Genomic DNA, 15036 nt, shown 5'->3' with positions numbered 1-15036 from the left:
GATACCAGCCCAAACCAGTACTCCACCTCCACCTTGCTGGCGTCTGAGTCGGACTGGAGCTCTCTGCCCTTTACCAATCCAGCCACGGGCCCATCCATCTGGTCCATCAAGACTCACTCTCATTTCATCAGTCCATAAAACCTTAGAAAAATCAGTCTTGAGATATTTCTTGGCCCAGTCTTGACGTTTCAGCTTGTGTGTCTTGTTCAGTGGTGGTCGTCTTTCAGCCTTTCTTACCTTGGCCATGTCTCTGAGTATTGCACACCTTGTGCTTTTGGGCACTCCAGTGATGTTGCAGCTCTGAAATATGGCCAAACTGGTGGCAAGTGGCATTGTGGCAGCTGCACGCTTGACTTTTCTCAGTTCATGGGCAGTTATTTTGTGCCTTGGTTTTTCCACACGCTTCTTGCGACCCTGTTGACTATTTTGAATGAAACGCTTGATTGTTCGATGATCACGCTTCAGAAGCTTTGCAATTTTAAGAGTGCTGCATCCCTCTGCAAGATATCTCACTATTTTTGACTTTTCTGAGCCTGTCAAGTCCTTCTTTTGACCCATTTTGCCAAAGGAAAGGAAGTTGCCTAATAATTATGCACACCTGATATAGGGCGTTGATGTCATTAGACCACACCCCTTCTCATTACAGAGATGCACATCACCTAATATGCTTAATTGGTAGTAGGCTTTCGAGCCTATACAGCTTGGAGTAAGACAACATGCATAAAGAGGATGATGTGGTCAAAATACTCATTTGCCTAATAATTCTGCACTCCCTGTAGGTGTTACATGGCAAGCCACTGGTATGCTTTTTCAAGGGCATATTTGCTGCCCTACTTGAATACATCAGTTTGCATCAGTTCAGGAACCTCGAGGCCCTGCTCTGGCATGAAACTGGACAATGGAAGGGGTAGTAACCACTCCCCTGTCCATCAGCACCCCAGGGGTGGCGCACAGAGCTCCTCCAGGTGGCCACTTGTTTCTGCCATCTTGAATCTAAGGTGTGCAGAGGCCTCTAGGAGCATCTGAGTGGCCAGGTCAGGCAGCTGAAGTCACAGCCCCCTCCTGATAGGTGGTCACCTTGCTAGGTGACCAATCCCCCCTCCAGTGCTATTTAGGGTCTCCCTCTTGGGTGGGTCCTCAGATTTGACATGCAAGATTCAAGCAGGACTCTTCTGCATCATTTACTTCATCTTATGGCCACTGTAACTGCAACTAGGCCCTCCAGGAACCGACAATCTGCATCCAAAGCGGGGACTCTGCTTGCAACATTGTTTCCAAGGTTCCTTCCAGCAACTGCAAAATTTCCCCAGCTGTGCATCCTCTGAGGGCAGCAAGTCTTCAGTCTGCACAAGAAGAAAGAAGGAGTCTTCATTGAAGTGAAGGAGTCACTTCCCTGCATCTGCAGGCACCAAGTACAATGACGACAGGCTGCGTGGATCTCCTTTCCTCCAGAGCTGCATGGATCCTGCAACACAGGTGGTGGTCTGGAGTGGTCCCCTCGGTCCTCTCTGCCATCTGTCCAACTTTGTAGACGGGAAGTCCTTGCCTCTCCACTCAGGAGAGTACCCCAATGCACCACGTCTCTTGCAGCTACCAAGGCTTGTTGGTATCTCGTCCATTGATCTTCAGGCTCTGTGTAGCCCCGACTCCCAGCACTCTTCCCTGTGATGCTCAGCCCTCTGCGTGCTTCTCCAGCGATGTGGGACTCCTTTCTAGGTGTGCTGGCTGGGCCTCACCTCAACTCCTGGGCTTGCTGCCTGTGGGTCGCTTGTGGGGGCTGCCTCTTCTTCCTGTGACTCTTCCCAATGCTGAGGGTCACCGGGGACTCCACTCTATGTGTTGAGTCCTCCTGGACCTTGCTCGTCGCAGCAGCCTGGCATTCCTTCTCCAATGACATTTGTCTTTGCCCAGGCTTGTTGGTGTTTTTCCACACCACTGACCGACTGCAATCTTTCTTAGGGTGTGGGACGTCAACTGCATCACTTCAGGAAATCTTCAGCTGCTCTAGTGCTGCACCACTGACCATCTTGGTCCACTGTCAACTTGGTCCTGCATCCACAGATGGGTGGGTAATGGCTCCTGCCATCACTGGATACTCCAATGTGAACTGGACTTGGTCCCCTTCCTTTCCAGGTCTTCCTACTCCAGGATCCACCTTTGGTTTCTAGCAGTCTTGTCTGGGTCTTGCCATATCCTTTTCTGAAGACCTTTTGGTGGGCTTGGGGAACCCAGATACTTATCTCTCTTCTCCTGGTCACTGGGGACACTCTGGTACTTACCTTATGGGTTTTCTAGTTCCTCCAGCTCCCCTTTACTGATTCCACTTCCTTGGGTGGGGGCCCGACTTTCGCATTCCACTTACTTAGTATATGGTTTGGTACCCCCAGGCCTTCAGTATTGTTTTTGTCTATTGCTTTCACTGTTTTCTATTGCCTTTTTATGCTCATCTCTGACTCCTAATGTGTATATAATAGTGTGCTTTCTTACCTCCAGTTGGGGTATTGCCAATACAGTATTTTGGTATTTGTGTTACCATAGTAAAGTACCTTTATTTTTGTAACACTGTGTGATTCTATCATGTGTGTAAGTGCTGTGTGACTACAGTGGTATTGCATAAGCTTTGCATGTCTCCTAGATAAATCTTGGCTGCTCATCCACAGCTACCTCTAGGGAGCCTGGCTTCCTAGACACTGACTACACCTCACTAATAGGGGATATCTGGACCTGGTATAGGGTGATAACACCATAGGTGCTCACCACACATCAGACCAGCTTCCTACAACCACCATTTTAATCATGCCTCTCTGGAATGATGTATTTAGACCTTACGTATACATTTCGGAACAAATTGTATTTTCCACTACCTGGCTATAACACAAACGTAATAGTCTCTAAAAGGTGAAACATCATTTTGCATCCCCTATTCATATAACTGCCTTTCAGCAACACCTCTGCCACACCTTAAACATTCAACACTGCCCCATACTTCTTCAATGTCTACTTCCGTCCTGTATCAGATCTCATACTGAAACTAGAGAACCCAAAGACTCATGACAGAATAGCCAACTGTCTCTGAACCATCCAACAACTGATGTTGATTTATTATCTCAAACATAATTCATCTCAAACAGAGATCACTGGTTCTCCAAGTAACACAAATCATGCCTTTAAACCATGCAAACTCTAATCCAATTCTTACCACCTCTAGGATTCCGACAGAAGCTCCAGTAGGAGCTTTACTCATTATAGTGCATTTCAACAATGAAATGTATTTTGAGCATTGAGCTATGAAATGCTCTGCCTCTTTCATGCAAAAAACCCCTACCCCCTCAAAGCCTTCAAAACCAAACTGATAACGCTCTTAATGATCAACATTCTCTGGACACATATTGACATACCAATTACACTTTCCTTTCCTTAGCTGATATGCACATAGGTGTTGGAGTTCAGAAGGTGAATGAGCAAAACATCTGCCTTTTATTTTTATTTTCATTGTGTCACATTTGTTGTGCATTCAAAGATGGAGGTCAATTGTAGGCTATGCCTTCTGACAAATTGCTGCCTATTCTTTAACATGGCGATTGGTGGTTTTGTTTCTCTCTCTGACAACAAAGTTAGAGGATTTTGTAAAGTGAACTATCTGACAATATTGCTGGATGTATAATGAAATGCTGTGGGATGTCAGTTTTTTCAAACATCTAACATTTCAATAGCTGTAAAATTACCATACAAATGTTTCAAAATATATCAGCACTTATGAAAAACAAATGAAGTATATTTTTTTGTAATTCTGAAGTGCAATTTAAAGAAATATTTTCAAATAGGATCAAAACAAGTTAAAACACTGCACTTGATGATGTGCAAATGGTAAATATTTGTTGAATCCCAATATCCATATATCATCATTTATATAGTTTTAACAGTAAAACTGCATGTCACTGCAAATTATGTGGCCAGTTCAGTGGCAATTGTGCTGTCTGTAAATGCCCATGTGTGAACCACATCATTTGCAATAGTGTGCTTCGAAATGCACCACCAGCTGCATACCACACCCTTACCACTCTCCTTATTGGGTGTGACTTATGAACTATAATTGTTCTTTGTGTGATGCTTGGATTTTCACAATCCCTATAACTTAAGTGATGTAACATTGGTGTCATCACCACCACATTTACAATTGTTCCAGCACCACTGAATAGGCATATTATATTCAGAAGCTATCTTGCCACCAAATGTTCTGTAATTAACATGTTTTCTCCAGGAGTGGCTCGTGATGTAAATGAGGGGCGGGGTGGCGCATGCAGGGGGTCATTAATAAAAATAAATTACCTGAATCACTGTCGCCGCCATGTGCTGCTCCTCTCCTGAAGACAGGCTGCAGACAAAGGCTCCCAGCCTGCCCTGCGGCCAATCATGACACTGCTCAGGGCAGCGGCAAGATTGGCTGGGAGCACCTAGCCAGGGTGCTACCAGGCAGACTGGGAGCCTGTGCCTGCAGTATCCAGCCCAACAACACGGTGTTGGGCTGGAGGGATCCTACTGCATATGTGTATTTGGCTGGCCCGAGGCAGCCGGCCAAACGTACATGCGCTGTGATGGGAGTGCTGTGCGCTTCCCCTCAGAGCTCATCACAGTCTTTGGCCCTGCCCCATTTACCAAAAATCGATAATAAACACAGTTTATTATAGTTTGTTGGTAAAAGGTTTGCAGCTGCTGCTGCTGGAGGGGGGCAACACTCCTGTGCCCTAGTAGTGGAGCTGCACCTGGTTTTCTCACTTCTTTACCTGCGCCCCTTTCTATGCAGCATGATTAAGGGATTGTGTTGAAGGTTTCTCCTTTCAGCTGTGCTCTCTTTTCACATTGCTCCTGATTTCACAGTCTTGTACCTTGAAACTCGACTTTTCATATGTATTGCACAAAATAAATAAATTCAAATACAAAATACATTAGCAGCGGATCTCATTCTGGTTGCTGAGCTGACTAAACGAATCCAGAAAGCTGCAGCAAGACAAGTGCTTTTTGTTTATCCACAGGATTAAATACCACTTCCCTAGAAGAATTTTATTTGCTATGCATCTCTAGACATTCAACTTACAAGACCCTGTGTGCCACACACACAAGCCATCAATGGCAAAGGCCCAGCTCCATACTAGCAACACAGCTGACCATCCCTGTCTATGAGGCGAAATGCAATATAGAACCTCCTTTTATGAACAAATGGCCAAGGCGTGGAACTCTCTTCTAGTGAAGAAATTAACCACTGAAAAACACACTGAAATCTGGTAGGTTGTGGTTATCTGGCTTTTCCAGTGATGAGTTTGCAATAACTAGACTTAACCATCTACAATGATGAGAAGGAAGAAGCAAGGACTACATTGCTGTTCTGGGTGTACTCTATGGAGCATAAACTCCATCTGCACCAAAAGACCTGATGCCCCAAGAGATTGCTACACACAGATTCAAACACCACCAGGACGCCCTGCAAAAGACTCAACCCCTCCACACATCATCCAGCATCCAACCATTTGACAACAAATGGTTCTACAACATTTAATGCACAATGCCATGTGGGAGACACTATCCCACCAATTTTCCTTAAGTACACAAGAACTGTAAGGAATCCAGATTCTCGTCCCTCTGTTTGAACAACATCACTGACATTATGTTTAATTAGAGTATTACTGCCACAGATTAGTGAATCTGTTTGGTGCTCACTTGTACATAAATATTTGGTCTGAACGTGTCTGAGTGAGCAGCAGCACTGAAACACAGAGTTATTGGCTGTTCTACTACAATCAAATTATTAATCAGTTTAAGTTCCTCCTAACAGAGTTGCATTAATCTATGCCTTGGTGCCCACAACACTTTTTAAGTGAATTTTGCTAGCGCCAGTGGAATACAACATAGTTGTGGTACAACTGCGAGTTTCCAACCCACATGAACTAAAGAGTAACTTGATGTTTGTGTGTATGTGTATTTAACAGTTTAAAACGTAATTGGCTTACTGTTATTATACTAATCTGTTTCAGACTCATTGACTTAAAAGGAAAAGGAAATCTCTTCATTATGTAAATAGCCCCAGTAGTGTAAAATGGTAATTAATGTACTGCTGTAGGCAATCAATTAGGCACCTGCCCACCTGGCATGCCACTGCCTGTGGCTTCCAGTTCCTGCTTGTTCCAGACTGATCCAGTGACACCACAGCTTCCTGGTATTTTTCGGCAGGGGTTTTCCCAACCAGGTTTTCCCACTCACCATTCTTCCCGCCAAAGGAAGCCCAGCCCAACCCAGGACCTCCTTAATGCAGGCCACAGTGCAATCAGGCAGTGGACGCACACAGCGAGTGCGCCTCTGGTGTTCCAAAGGCACGACAAAAGCAAGCCCATCTGTACCCGCCTGTGCCTGGAACGTACCCAGTGCCACGACTGCTGGCCCCGCCTCTCTCCAAAGATGCACCATAACCGTGCTCTACACCCTGAACCCCAGACTCTGCAACAAACACTGCCACCACGCTAAACCCACACTCCATGTAAGGACCTTTCACCTTCAATCACTGCCACTTCACCGGCCACAGCACACACACTAGCCCACTGACCAGCCCCACCCGAATACACGACAGACACCACCTGAACAAAAACACCAACACGAGTGCGCCCTGCTCTACACACGCTCATTACGCAAGCATACCATTGAATTATGGGACCTCATCGCCACCCTCGCACCCAATATCATCTTCCTCACTAAGACCTGGTTCAACCCCACATCCACCCCAGACATTGCCACACTGATCCCCGAAGTATATAAAATCATTCACCAGGACCACACCAACAAGCCGGGAGGAGGAACAGACATCATCCACAACAATACCATACAGTGCACCACCATAACTGACAGCACCACAACCCCCATGGAACATCCCAACTTCAAGCTCCACACAGTTGACAAAACAACCATCCGTGGCACCCTTACCTACCAACCCTCAAGCCCACACTCCAGCTTCTGCAACACCAACACAGACTTCATTGCGCCCCAAGCCTTAGATTCCAAGGACATCTTCCTCAGTGACCTAAATTTCCACATCAAAGACACCAACGCCAACAACACTGCACACTTCCTTGACAGTATGAGCAGCCTAGGATTGACCCAAATACCCCACAACCCTACACACACCGCAGGACACACGCTGGATCCCATTTTCACCTCTAGCAACCATGTAAAATACAGCCATGTCACAGAACTCACATGGACCGATCACTCCATTGTCCACTTCAGCATCTCCAGCCCCCGCACCTCCACCCCCCAAGATGACCAGTGTTCCCCCACCGGAGGTGGAACAAAATCGCAGAGACCAGCTGGGCAGACATCCTCAGCATCTCCAACCCTGCTACTGCCACCAACCTAAAACAGGGAGTGAAAAACTTCAACACCCGCATCACTAATTGCACCAATAGCATCATCCCCATCAAGAACAACAACCAGAGAAAATCCTCCAAAAAGACCAACTGGCACGCTCAAGAACTCAGAAAAGAAAAACGAGACAGCAAACAGCTGGAGAGGAGATGGCACACCAGCAAGGATGCCTCCGATAGAGCAGCCTTCAAGACCTCCCTCATCCTCTGCCACCCCCTGCTAAGGACAACAAAGAAGACAGCCCTTGTCGCACACATCGAAACTAGTGGCAGCAACACCAAGAACAGTTCAACATTGTTAAGGAATTCTACAACCCGGCTACTGGTGAAAACACCATCACACCCTCACAGGAGCTGCGCAACAACCTTGCCCACTTCTTCAATTACAAGATCTCAGCCATATACAGAAACTTTGAACCCGCTCCTACAGACTTCCGCAATAGATATGTTACCACTGTAACCAACACAAACCACACACTGACCACCTGGAACATTCTCTCCAACCAGGACATTACCTCCACCATGAAATCCATCTACTACGGAGCTCCTACAGACCCATGTCCACACCACATCTTCAACCTTGGCAAACAAAGTATCGGCCAGGAACTCACCACCATGCTCAACACCTCTATCACCACTACAACATTTCCTGATGCCAAGAAACATGCCGAAGTCAGACCACTACTCAAAAAACCCTTCGCCGACCACAGCGAACTCAAAAACTACTGGCCAATCTCCCTGCTCCCATTTCCAGTGAAGGTACTGGAAAAGATCATCAACAAGCAACTCATGACATACCTGGAGCTACTCGACACCTCTCAATCCAGCTTCCGCAGCAATCACTGCATTGATGCTGCCCTGATCACAGAACCCTCCTCGACTTAGGAGAAACAGCAGCTTTGATCCTCCTTGATCTCTTGGCAGCCTTCTACACCGTATCCCACCACATGCTGGTCAAAAGACTTCTCCACACCATCATCCAAGGAGACAGATGGATCGCCTCCTTCCTCACCGGAAGAACCCAGAGGATCCACCACCCACCATTCACCTCTGAACCAAAGGAGATCACCTCCTGCATCCCCCAGAGCTCATCCATGCTCTTCAACGCATACATGACCCACTGGCCAACATCATCAGATCCCACATTCTCAACATAATTTCCTATGCAAACGACTACCAACTCATCCTTTCACCCACTTATGACCCCTCCACCACCAGAACCAATTTCCATCGATGCATGGCAAGCGTCACTGACTGGATAAAGAAAGACGGAAGTACTGATCTTTGGCAATAGCAGCAACACATGGAATGAGTCCTGTTGGCCATCATAGGACCCGCACCCACTCCCTGCAACCATGCCAGAAACCTCAGAATAACCATTGACAACAGGCTCACCATGAAATCACAGATCAACACCATCTCCTTCACCTGCTTCCTCACTTTGAGCATGCTATGTAAGATCTTCAAGTGGCTACCCCTACACACCAGATGTACCATGACAAAGGCCCTCATCATCAGCCAACTGTACTATGGAAATGCCCTCTATGTAGGAATCGCCACACACCTCCTACAGAGACTTCAGACCAAGGGCGGCTGCTGCCAGGAAGGGGTGGTGGGGCAGCTTGCAGAGCGGGGGGAAGCATGCAGTGAGGGCAATAGTAAAAAAATAAAAATACACTTACCTGCTGCCTCACATCCACCTCTTCCTCTGACTCATTGCTTGAATTGCTCCCCTCCACACCCAATTCAGAATCTTCTCTCATGCTGTAACACAGCATGAGAGAAGCGCTGGGACTGGCCGAAGTGGGCTGAAATGCCACTCAGGGAGGGAATGGGAGCCTGCTCTTGGTCTCCACCCAGATGTGATATACAGCTGGGGTGGAGAGTTCTAAGTGTGCATGTCAGTTTGGCCGGCCTTTTTGGCAATGCGGCGATGCTCCTCAACCATAGCGGAGGGGCCACCACTGCTTCAGACCATACAGAACACAGCAGCCAGACTCATCCTTGGCCTTCCCTGATGAGCCCAAATCACACCACACCTCAGGCAACTCCACTGGCTCACCAAACAGAAGAGATGCCAATTCAAGCTGCTTACCCACACCTCTGGAAAAACCTTCGTCCTAGCCTACCTTCACATGTGCAGTCTTGAGAGGTTTGCTATGGCATTTTTGTCCCAAGATATGTTACTGTGCCATGCCTACTCCAAAATTCATTCTCAGAAAAAGGTCCTCCATGCCATCTTTTCCTGTCTGCCACTGCCCAACCACTCTTCCGTTCATCCTTTGAATTGTTTGAGTTTGTGATGGGTGGTGGTTCACAAGACTGGTGGTTTTGTTGCAGCTACCAAGAATTGGCAGTGAAGGTTACCTCAAAGAGCTTAGGACTCAATACCAATGTCCAGCTGGCTTCCCCAACCCATTTTTGTCTTTGCTATCTTGCCGGGTCCACAAAGACAGAAGGGGCACAGCGTTTAACATTGGCCATCACTCTGTGAGAAAGCAGCATTGAGTGATTTGGTTTAAAACATTTCTTGTGGGGGGCGGAGCCAAGATGGCGGCGGTGTAGGAGTGCCTCCGCGGACCTCCGTCATCGGCTGCAGGCCACAAGCAGCCACAGAGATGGTCGGATCTCGCGGTTCAGCTCGGAGCCACAGGAGACTTCTGAGAAGCTGGTGTGGTGCTTTGGGGCCCCGCGGGGGTCAGATGGAAGGCCTGGTGGACCCAGACGGAACTGCGGAGCCGTAAACAAGGTGGCGGCTGCGGCTCCAAGGCGTAGATAACCCAAGCATGAGGAGACACAGACGGACTCGTGTGGAGAAGAACAGCGCTCTGACCCAGTGAGGTGGGGGGGCAGAACCTGCAACCCCCAGACGAGGGGAGAAAGGAGCTGTGGCTGTCCCCAGTGAGCTGAAAGGAGGTGGTGGGAAGCCCTGACCCCTCTTCCCCCCAGATCAGAACCAACGAGTGGCGTGAGCAGTTAAGTGCGGCCCACATCCTCAGGGAAGAAGCAGATTTAGATCCTGGGGACCTGCGGGGTAACCCAAGGGGACGGAGTGGTCCCGCAGATTGCAACGGTCAGACCGGGGGGTACTTTGGCCCATAGAGGGAGCGGACAACTGGAAGTGGAGATACTGCGGAGAGCATGATACGCAGGATGGCGTGAGCGGAGTGAGGATTGGGCCAGCTGGTACAGAAAGTGTCAGTACGTTGCGAGACCAGGTGTGCGTAGGGAGGGTGGCCCTACTTCTTAGGGTTGACACTGCAGAACACGCGCACAAGAGCTGGGCCTCCCTGGGTGACAGTTGGGAAGGGAGAGACTGTGGTTGGCAGCTGGACCTTGGAGGCCTGGAGAAGGGAGCTGGAGCCTTGGCACTGACTGTAGGGCCTTGGGCCCACACAGAAGGAGTGCCCAACACAGTTGATCGAGCAGTGGGTTGGGATGGGAGAAAATGGCATCCCGAAAGCAGAGCAAGAAGGACAGCAACTTGAGAGATCTCTTCACTAAAACCCCGGTAAAGAAGCAGGATCCACACGCGAGTTGGGCTCTGACCCCGGAGGTGGCAGCGGTGCCGGGACTGTAGATGAGGATGCCAACCCAGTGACGAAAGCCTTTATGGAACAACTATTTGGGACACTTCGAGAGGATCTTGCTGCCCTCAGGCAAGAGCTAGCTATGACAGTCAAGGAACTGAAGGGAGAAGTGACGGAGCTGGGCCAAAGAGTGGATACAGTGGAACGCACCTGCAATAGACAGGAGGAAGACCCGGACCTCCACTGACAGGAGATCATCGCTTTACAAGACAGCAACCGGGACCTGCAGTATAGTCTTGAGGACTTGGAGAATAGGTCCCGATGATCCAACATTCGAATACGAGAAGTTCCGGGGCAGGCTATCGTGGGCCCTTTGGAGGGATTTGTAATCAATCTGTTTAAACATGTGGCACCGGCACTTGACAACCAAGATGTAATATTTAATCATACACATCGAACTGGGCTTCCCTCTCAGTCTCCAGCCAGCCGCAAGATATTCTCATATGCCTTCACTATTATGGCAGAAGGAACAAATTCTGACTGTGGTCTGGGACAAGAATGCCATAGACTTTGAGGGACATAAGTTATATCTGTTTCAAGATCTCTCATCACAGATACTGCAGCGCCGACGCACCTTGTGGCCTTTCATGATCCTACTTCAGGGAAAGGGTATCCGCTATAAATGGGGCCACCCTTTCCATCTCCAATTTGTGTGGCAGAATGAGCTGCACAATATACGTTCACTTGCAGATGCGGAAGCCCTCCCTGGCATGGACTTGAGTTTGAAAGATAGACCACCTGGGGAAAAGATGGACTCCTTGCGAATTTTAGGCATTTAAATGCGCAACTGGTGCTACTGCACCCGCTGCACATCAGCATTGCCACTGGCTCTATTACCAGCCGGCAGCAATGTTGATGAGACTTTTCCGCTGGGCCAGCGGACGGTAGCATTGTTACCGTCCGCTGGCTCAGTGGAAAAGTCATAATAGGAAGCCAGAAATACCGCCGCCACTGGCGATATTCTGTCTCCCGCAGCCACAGGGGTCTTTTTAAAAGACCGCTGAGGTTATAATGAGGGCCTTAGTCTTAATGTCAGGGGTCACAATTCCCCAGTGAAGTGGCGGGCATTGATAGACATGCTGAGAGAGGCCAAGGGGGACATATGCTTGCTCCAAGAGGTACACTTGCTGAGATCAGATTGGAAGAGTCTGAGAACACAATGGTTTGATAGACAATATCATTCTTCTGGGCTGGGGAGGAGGCCAGGAGTGGCAGTCCTGCTGGCCACACATTTATGCATGCAGGCTGAGATGAACGGACGACTCATTTCCTTGTGCATAAATATCAATGGGCATGCTATTACAATTGCCTGTATAAACGGCCCTAATGAACACCAGGAGGAGTTTTTGAGGGAGGCCATTGGGCGGGTGCTGGCTACAAGAGATGCAGATGTTCTTATAGGTGGGAATTTTAACTTGGTCCCTGACACCCATGTAGATAGGTCAGCGCAGGGAAGGAAAAAGGCAAGGGCGTTCTCTGTGGGTTTTCGAAAGTGGTTGGAGCAAGGGGGAATGACGGATGTTTGGCATACACAGAATCTGACCCTGCAGGCGTATATGTTTTTTTCAGCCACACACCAGAGCTATGCAAGACTTTATCTCTTTCTGGCCTCCCCGGGCCTGCTGCATGCAATTACACACTCAGGGATTGAGGTGGCGTCTTTGTCCGATCACAGTAAGCCTTACACTGCTGGGCCCGGGTAGAAGACTCCGGCTATGGAGGCTAAATACCAAGCTCTTTGCTGATGAGGGAATACGTCAAGAAATAAGGGATACAATTACATCATATTTAAGCATTAATGATATGCTGGAGATTGTGGTGGGGACAGTCTGGGAGGCGCTGAAGACTGTGGTCAGGGCGCAGTGTATAGCTATTGCAGCTTGTGCCAACGCTTTGCAGATGGATAAGAGGCGGCAGCTAGAAGATCAGATAAGAGAGCTGGAAGGGCAGCATGGGGCTGCGGGTGCACGGAGAGTGAAGCGTAAGTTGATGGTTGCTCGGAAACAGTTGAAAGCAATAGATATGGATGGGGCGGAATTCGGTCTTCTGTGCACCAAACAGATCTACCATGCTGGGGGCAATAAGGCAAGGTGGCGCCTGGAGCACCAGTTGCATGCTCAGGTGGCACACTGCCGGATAAACTCAATGCAGACTGCCGGATAAACTCAATACAGACAAGAGGGGGGGTGCTCATTACAGAAGAAGAGCTGATCCTGAAAGAATTTGAGGCTTTCTATACCTCATTATATACCGCAGAGATCCTAGATGAGAGGGCAATAGCGAGATACTTAGATGAGATACTCTTGCCCCAAGTGCCTAATATGCTAGCCAGTGAGTTAGAAAAGGATATTACTCCCGCGGAGGTCCTGGAGGCTATCAGGTGGCTTTGAGAGGAGAAGGCGCCAGGACAGGATGGGTTTGGGGTGGAATTCTATAAGATTTTGGGTGTGCTCCTGGCTCCGGTGCTGGCGAGGCTGTTCAATGGTTTTGCTTCTGCCGGATTGATGCCCCAGTCAATGCGTAAGGGCACTATTACGGTTGACAGGAAGCCTGGCAAAGACCCAACTCTGTGTGCATCGTACTGACCGATCACATTATTGAATGTGGACGCGAAACTAATTTCTGGCATCTTGGCGCACAGGATGGGTCCCTATATGCAGGGCCTAATAGACCCGGACCAAACCGGGTTCATTCCGGAGAGAACCTGTGCGGATAATACTAAGAGGCTCTGTCACCTTTTAGATAATGTATAACAGGCCCGTATCCCCTCAATATTGCTTACTATCGATGCGGAGAAGGCCTTCGACCGGGTGCATTGGAGTTTTTTTTTTTTTCGGTAGTACCTCAGTAAGATTTGGGCCTGAGATTTTGTGACTGGGTATCGTCTCCCCCAGGCCTGGGTGAGTGTGAATGATGGAATTTCAGAGATTTTCTCTATTGCCAAGGGGATTAGGCAGGGCTGCCCTCTCTCGCAGCTGTTGTATGCGCTGTATATGGAGCCCTTCGCGGAACATATTCAGCAAAATCAGGACATCAGAGGCATCTCAATGGGGGGCAGATCCCATAAAATAGCGTTGTACGCTGATAATGGATCTCCCTTGTGACAGTGGTGAATGAGTTGCGGGCTTTTGGCGAGGTGGTAGGCTTTAAAACTAACCTGTCTAAATCCTCTATTCTTAATTTGACATGTCGGAGAAGGAAGTGGAGGACTTGAGACCCCTCTTTCCTTTTGTTTGGGCCTTGCAGAAAATACAATATTTAGGCTTGCATAAACGTCCAACGCCGGTGGCTATAGTGGAATGTAACTACACTGCCCTGCTTGGCGAGGCGCGGGAGGCTCTGGCCCGGTGAAGGGGATTTGGTCTTTCATGGCTGGGGCGTATTGCAGCGGTGAAGATTACTCTTTTGCCTAAAGTGCTGCTCGTCATGCAAGTTTTAGCACTAAAGCCCCCGCTGGGCGTCTGAGAGGCAATGCAGAGGTTGATATGGAATTTTATATGGGCCGGCAAGAATGGGCGAATGTCAAGGGAACAGGCCTACCTGCCGCAGTCAGAGTGGGGGCTGGGAGTTCCATATTTTTTGGGGTACTATCAGGCTGCCCAACTGCGATACTTGGTGGAATGGTCTCATACAAGTACTGCAAAATACTGGTGTTTCATTGACCAGGCAGTTGCGGGGGTTCATATTTGGAAGGTCTCCTGGCTAACGAGGTTGTGTTGTCTGAGAAGTGCATATGTGTCCCTGGTCCTGAGAGCAACCATGGAAGTGTAGGATAAAGTACAAACGCGTAAGGCCCTATCCTCACCCATATCCCTGCAAACGCCAATTATTGGCAACCCGGGCTTCGCCCCTGCACTCCTGGAGTCTGCCTACCAATCGTGGCAGAACTCCAATTGTAAAAGGGTGGGGGATCTGTTTGATATGCAGGGAACCCTGAAGTTTCCCCAACTTAAGGAGACTTATGGTCTGCCACAGGAGGCCTACTGGCAGTACTTAGAGATCAGACGCTGGGTATTGGCCCAAGCGGTAAGACCCCA

At 48.7% G+C, this 15036-nt stretch overlaps 1 long non-coding RNA gene across 1 annotated transcript in view; it reads right to left on the bottom strand.

Annotated features, from left to right (window-relative positions):
* LOC138283217 (uncharacterized) overlaps positions 1–15036 on the bottom strand; it is a 72049-nt gene that overhangs the window by 38047 nt on the left and 18966 nt on the right. The window lies entirely within an intron of this gene.

The sequence above is a fragment of the Pleurodeles waltl genome, chromosome 3_1, assembly GCF_031143425.1.
Source record: "Pleurodeles waltl isolate 20211129_DDA chromosome 3_1, aPleWal1.hap1.20221129, whole genome shotgun sequence".
Classification (NCBI taxonomy): domain Eukaryota; kingdom Metazoa; phylum Chordata; class Amphibia; order Caudata; family Salamandridae; genus Pleurodeles; species Pleurodeles waltl.
The sequence above is the reverse complement of the archived record's forward strand: the minus strand, read 5'-3'. Positions and strand labels throughout refer to the sequence as shown.